The sequence below is a fragment of the Dendrobates tinctorius genome, unplaced genomic scaffold, assembly GCF_039654945.1.
Source record: "Dendrobates tinctorius isolate UK_male_01 unplaced genomic scaffold, ASM3965494v1 ptg000282l, whole genome shotgun sequence".
Lineage (NCBI taxonomy): Eukaryota > Metazoa > Chordata > Amphibia > Anura > Dendrobatidae > Dendrobates > Dendrobates tinctorius.
Window position 1 is genome coordinate 260303 of NW_027361949.1, and position 7235 is coordinate 267537.

A 7235-nucleotide genomic window follows, 5' to 3' on the forward strand; every position below is an offset into this window, starting at 1 on the left:
AAATATCCCCGGTCATCTTTTATTACTCTTGTGTCCAGAAAGCTGATGTTATTGGCGTCATGGGATAGTGTGAATTTGAGTTCAGGTCTAATCTGATTGATGGAGTTAAAGAAGTCAAGGAGGCTGTCCTGGGGGCCGTGCCATATGCAGAAGATATCATCGATGTATCTTAACCATACGAGAGCCTGTTGCTGAAAGGTGGGTTGGGGTATATATGGTCTCTCTCAAACCTATCCATATAAAGATTTGCGTATGCGGGGGCTACGTTCGAGCCCATCGCAGTACCCCGTATCTGTACATAAAAGTCATCTTCAAAGAGAAAGTAATTTTCACGTAGTACCAGGTTTAGTAGATCAATACATAGGTTTCTTTTTTTGGTATCGGTGTTAGCTTCCTGGAGGGTAAGGGAAACTGCCTCTATACCTTTGTCATGCTCAATGGAGGTGTATAAGCTGTTAACATCCAATGTACACAAGATACTATTAGGTGGAATGGATCCCAGATCCTATAATTTTTTAAGAAAGGAGCTAGTGTCTAGAAGGAATGATCTGGTCATGTGGGCATGTGGAGTCAACAGCTTTTCTAAAACTACAGGCAGTGGACTTAAGACCGAGTCAGTGGAGGCCACAATAGGGCGTCCTGGTGGATTATGGAGGTCCTTGTGGATTTTGGGAAGTATGTATATGACGGGGGTGATTGGATGTATGTTGGATAGGAAGGTTTTGGTCTTGGTATCAATCGTCCCATTTCTTATGTATTTGTTTGTGATGTTGTCTATTTTCCTACGTATGGAAAATGTGGGGTCAATCTGGACTCGTTTATAGGTCAAGGTGTCGGTAAGCTGTCTCCTAATCTCCTGGATGTACTGAGTTTTATTCATAACCACGATTGCTCCACCCTTATCCGCTGGTTTAATAATGATATTTTTGTTATTCTGAAGTGAGGTAATTGCCTGTTTATGAAGTGGTGATAAATTACGATGGACAGGGAGTAAGCCAATACGATGGTCATGGATAATCTCCTTGATATCTCTATCAACCAGATTGATGAATGCTTCAGTTGCATGATGAGTTTTAGGTGGGATGAAGGTGCTAAGATTCCTCAAGCCCAAGTTGTCAATAGTCAATTGATTAGTAATCCTCTGGTTAGCTGTAAGGTTACGTCTGTGGTCCCCAGTTGAAGGGTTCCCTTCGAAGTGTACTTTGAGTCTGATGCTACGATAGAACATTTGGAGATCCTTCTCAAGTTGGAAGGAATCCTATTTAGGAGTGGGGCAGAAAGATAACCCTTTGTTTAAGACTTCTAGTTCTAGTGGTGAAAGAGAGTAGTCAGAGATATTGACGACTATGTTTGGACTCCTACCTGTGAGCGCAGAAGCATCCGGTCTGGATCTCTTCCCCCTCCTGGTCCTCCGGCTGGACGTGGTGATGGTGGGTCTATAAAACCAGCTGGTCTGGGAATAGGATATCCGCCAGTGTCGCTGCCGGATCCTGGAGTAGAACCGCCCGAAGGAGTCGAAACTCCAGAAGGGGGGTTCCCCCTTGGAGGTCTGTTTGGTCTTGGTGCTGGTTCGACCCATCTGTATATTGTTTGTTTGTTAAGTAGTCCTCAGTATCTCGTTGGAATTTACTTCTTTTACGTTCTTCAATGGTTTTGCGATGTATAGCTAGGGTTGTTTCGATCTTGGTCTTAAGTGAAGTTAATTCAGAAGAACTAAGAGTGGAAGTGAGTTGTGTCTCAATCTCTGTCACTTTAGCCTCGGTATCCTTAATAGCTTCTTGTAGATACTCTATCGTCAGAAGTATAATATCGAAGGAACACTTGGTGAGGATTTCCTGAAAAGTTTTACATACCTCTCGTTATATGAGAATAGCGTGGGTCTGAGATTACAGCGTAATCCCTGAGGAATTTTATTTTGTCTGAAATACTCGCCAAGAGTAGCACAATGGAGGTTGTAACCTATCAGTGTCTTCCTATCTCTCTCCTTGGTTTTCAAGTCTTTACTGGGGACATGTGGAAAGGCAGAGGCAGTTCTTATTCTGGACAATATGGTTGGTCCAGCTGCATCATCATACCGGTATAGGATTTGAACTCGCAACCCCTTGTTTGCAATCCTATACACAGTACATTACCACTACACTATAGTGGCAACTGCGTAGTTGTTGAGAATGAGTCTGATACTTGACTTAATTCATCCAAACATCAAACATCGAAATTTTTTCGTCTGATACCTGATACTTGATACTTTATCAAACATCAAACATCAAAATGTTTTTGTCTGAGACCTGATACTTGACCAGTCAAAGATCAAAATCAAAATGTTTTTCAGATACACCTCACTACAGTACTTGCATGGTTCATCTCATAAGGGAAGAAAAAGCCTCCTCACACAGCCTGTTAAGCTGTTGGCTGAGTGGTTAAGCAACTGGCTTATGGAATGGAAAACATGGGTTCGAGTCCCACATCTTGTTTTTATACAGCAGATTACCACACAAAATCCAATCGTGCTTCACTTTTAACATCTGACGTTCTTATTATCCTCCTGATGTGTTAGTAAAGCGTTTCGGACATGCTGTGTCTAATGATCAAATTACTTCATAGAATTTTTTCTTTGCACTCACCCAAGAACTGGCTAAAAACGCATAAGCACTAGGTGGTGTCACTAATCCCCTGTGTACAAGGCATGGTCCTCCTGTAGCAGCAAAAAACGGAGCTATGGGTGTGTCCTACACTGCCTGGTTCTGCAGGGGACGTGCGTCTGTTCATTGCCATCTCACAGATCTGCGGAGCATCCGTTCTCTCTGTAAGGCCGGCGTCACACAATACCGTAGAATACGGCCGAGTGCAATGCGAGAAAACATCGGCCCAGTGTTAACCTATGGGGCAGCTCTCATCAGCGTTTATTTTATCAGGCGTATTCAGCGTGCGTGTAAAATCACAGCAGTCTGCGATTGGCACCGAGATTCGGATGAGACTCGCCAATGCAAGTCTATGGGTGCGAGAAAAAAATCACACAGCACTCGCACCGTGCAAGGCCTGTCTGATTTCTATGCACCAGTGTCCTTTGAAAAAACAGCAATTCATCTGCCGCATACAGTAAAATCACACTGATGGGTTACAATAGAAAAGATGGAATAGATATATAAAATTGTCAGTGACACACACATATATGTATATACATATATTAGATAGATAGATAGAAGAAAAGCCGGTAATTCAGCAGTCACGGCAGTGTGACATCACAGCAGGAGCCGCCAGGATAGAAGAGATGGATTACATACAGTAAATACACACAGAATAGGCAGATGTATGGATGTGAGAGGAGGCTTTTTCTTCCCTTATGAGATGAACCATGCAAGTACTGTAGTGAGGTGTATCTGAAAAACATTTTGATTTTGATCTTTGACTGGTCAAGTATCCGGTCTCAGACAAAAACATTTTGATGTTTGATGTTTGATAAAGTATCAGGTATCAGATGAAAAAATTTCGATGTTTGATGTTTGAATCCACAGCTACTGGACTACTACTCCTAATATCCCACATCATCCCGTCAGCCAGAGCCACCGGACTACTACCCCTAATATCCCACATCATCCCGTCAGCCAGAGCCACCGGACTACTACCCCTAATATCCCACATCATCCCATCAGCCAGAGCCACCGGACTACTACTCCTAATATCCCACATCATCCCATCAGCCAGAGCCACCGGACTACTACCAATAATATCTCACATCATCCCGTCAGCCAGAGCCACCGGACTACTACCCCTAATATCCCACATCATCCCGTCAGCCAGAGCCACCGGACTACTACCACTAATATCCCACATCATCCCATCAGCCAGAGCCACCAGACTACTACCCCTAATATCCCACATCATCCCGTCAGCCAGAGCCACCGGACTACTACCCCTAATATCCCACATCATCCCATCAGCCAGAGCCACCAGACTACTACCCCTAATATCCCACATCATCCCATCAGCCAGAGCCACCGGACTACTACCCCTAATATCCCACATCATCCCGTCAACCAGAGCCACCGGACTACTACCACTAATATCCCACATCATCCCGTCAGCCAGAACCACCGGACTACTACCCCTAATATCCCACATCATCCCATCAGCCAGAGCCACCAGACTACTACCCCTAATATCCCACATCATCCCATCAGCCAGAGCCACCGGACTACTACCCCTAATATCCCACATCATCCCGTCAACCAGAGCCACCGGACTACTACCCCTAATATCTCACATCATCCCATCAGCCAGAGCCACCAGACTACTACCCCTAATATCCCACATCATCCCGTCAGCCAGAGCCACCGGACTACTACCCCTAATATCTCACATCATCCCATCAGCCAGAGCCACCAGACTACTACCACTAATATCCCACATCATCCCATCAGCCAGAGCCACCAGACTATTACCCCTAATATCCCACATCATCCCGTCAGCCAGAGCCACCGGACTACTACCCCTAATATCTCACATCATCCCATCAGTCAGAGCCACCGGACTACTACCCCTAATATCCCACATCATCCCATCAGCCAGAGCCACCAGACTACTACCCCTAATATCCCACATCATCCCATCAGCCAGAGCCACCAGACTACTACCCCTAATATCCCACATCATCCCGTCAGCCAGAGCCACCTGACTACTACCCCTAATATCTCACATCATCCCATCAGTCAGAGCCACCGGACTACTACCCCTAATATCCCACATCATCCCATCAGCCAGAGCCACCAGACTACTACCCCTAATATCCCACATCATCCCGTCAGCCAGAGCCACCTGACTACTACCCCTAATATCTCACATCATCCCATCAGTCAGAGCCACCGGACTACTACCACTAATATCCCACATCATCCCATCAGCCAGAGCCACCAGACTATTACCCCTAATATCCCACATCATCCCGTCAGCCAGAGCCACCGGACTACTACCCCTAATATCTCACATCATCCCATCAGTCAGAGCCACCGGACTACTACCCCTAATATCCCACATCATCCCATCAGCCAGAGCCACCAGACTACTACCCCTAATATCCCACATCATCCCATCAGCCAGAGCCACCAGACTACTACCCCTAATATCCCACATCATCCCGTCAGCCAGAGCCACCGGACTACTACCCCTAATATCTCACATCATCCCATCAGTCAGAGCCACCGGACTACTACCCCTAATATCCCACATCATCCCATCAGCCAGAGCCACCAGACTACTACCCCTAATATCCCACATCATCCCATCAGCCAGAGCCACCGGACTACTACCCCTAATATCCCACATCATCCCGTCAGCCAGAGCCACCTGACTACTACCCCTAATATCCCACATCATCCCGTCAACCAGAGCCACCGGACTACTACCCCTAATATCTCACATCATCCCATCAGCCAGAGCCACCAAACTACTACCCCTAATATCCCACATCATCCCGTCAACCAGAGCCACCGGACTACTACCCCTAATATCCCACATCATCCCATCAGCCAGAGCCACCAGACTACTACCCCTAATATCCCACATCATCCCATCAGCCAGAGCCACCGGACTACTACCCCTAATATCTCACATCATCCCATCAGCCAGAGCCACCAGACTACTACCCCTAATATCCCACATCATCCCATCAGCCAGAGCCACCAGACTACTACCCGTAATATCCCACAATATCCCGTCAGCCTGGGGTCAGAACCAAAGCGCTGAGGGATTTGTCCTTGCTTCCATACCGGAGATCCCTTTAAGAGGGAAGATGTGCCTATGGGATGGAGGAAGTGTGATGGGGATATGGGCACGGGAGGGGGGATTCATTTCTGTCATGTGCTCTGCTCCTTTCTGGCAGTCAGACAATGGCTGGGAGCTTATGTTCCCAGGGATGCTAGATTTCTCCCACCCGGTCACTGTCTGCTGAGGTGTTGTGGAGTGGGAAAACTGTTGCTCATAGCAACCAATCACAGATTCTTTTAAACAGCTCTGGTGAAATGAAAGATGATTTGTGATTGGTTGGTAAAACACACATACATACATTCAATTTTATCAATTTTATACATATACAGTAGATATATAGTGAGATCCCTCTAGTGGTGGCTGTATAAATCTGTATGTAGTGATCTCTTCCTAGTGGTGGCTGTATAAGTTTCTATGTAGTGAACACACCTAGTGGTAGCTGTATAAATCTTTATTTAGTGAGTTCCCCCTAGTGGTGGCTGTATAAATCTCTTTGTAGTGAGTGCCCACTTGTGGTGACTGTATATAGAGAGCTTCCCTAGTGGCGGACATGTAAATCTATATGTAGTGAGGTCCCCCTAGTGGTGGCTGTAAAAATCTGTATTTAGTGAGCTCCCTCTAGTGGTGGCTGTATAAATCTATATGTAGTGAGGTCCTCCTAGTAGTGGCTGTATTTATCTGTATGTAGTGAGCTCTCTCTAGTGGTGGCTGATTAAATCTGTATGTAGTGAGTGCCCTCTAGTGGTGGCTGTATAAATCTGTATGTAGTGAGGTCCCCCTAGTGGTGACTGTATAAATCTGTACATAGTGAGCTTCCTTTAGTGGTGACTGTATAAATCTATATGTAGCGAGCTCCCTCTAGTGGTGGCTGTATATATCTGTATGTAGTGAGCTCCCTCTAGTGGTGGCTGTATATATCTGTATGTAGTGAGCTCCCTCTAGTGGTGGCTGTATAAATCTGTATGTAGTGAGGTCCCCCTAGTGGTGACTGTATAAATCTGTACATAGTGAGCTTCCTTTAGTGGTGACTGTATAAATCTATATGTAGTGAGCTCCCTCTAGTGGTGGCTGTATATATCTGTATGTAGTGAGCTCCCTCTAGTGGTGGCTGTATATATCTGTATGTAGTGAGCTCCCTCTAGTGGTGGCTGTATATATCTGTATGTAGTGAGCACTCTCTAGTGGTGGCTGTATAAATCTGTATGTAGTTAGCTTCCCCCAGTGCAGTGAGTTGGTCGGACATAGTTTACATAAGATGCTGGCAGTGCAGTGAGTTGGTCGGACATAGTTTACCTAATACGCTGGCAGTGCAGTGAGTTGGTCGGACATAGTTTACCTAAGACGCTGGCAGTGCAGTGAGTTGGTCGGGCATAGTTTACATAAGACACTGGCAGTGCAGTGAGTTGGTGGGACATAGTTTACCTAAGATGATGGCAGTGCAGTGAGTTTGTCGGACATAGTTTGCCTAAGACGCT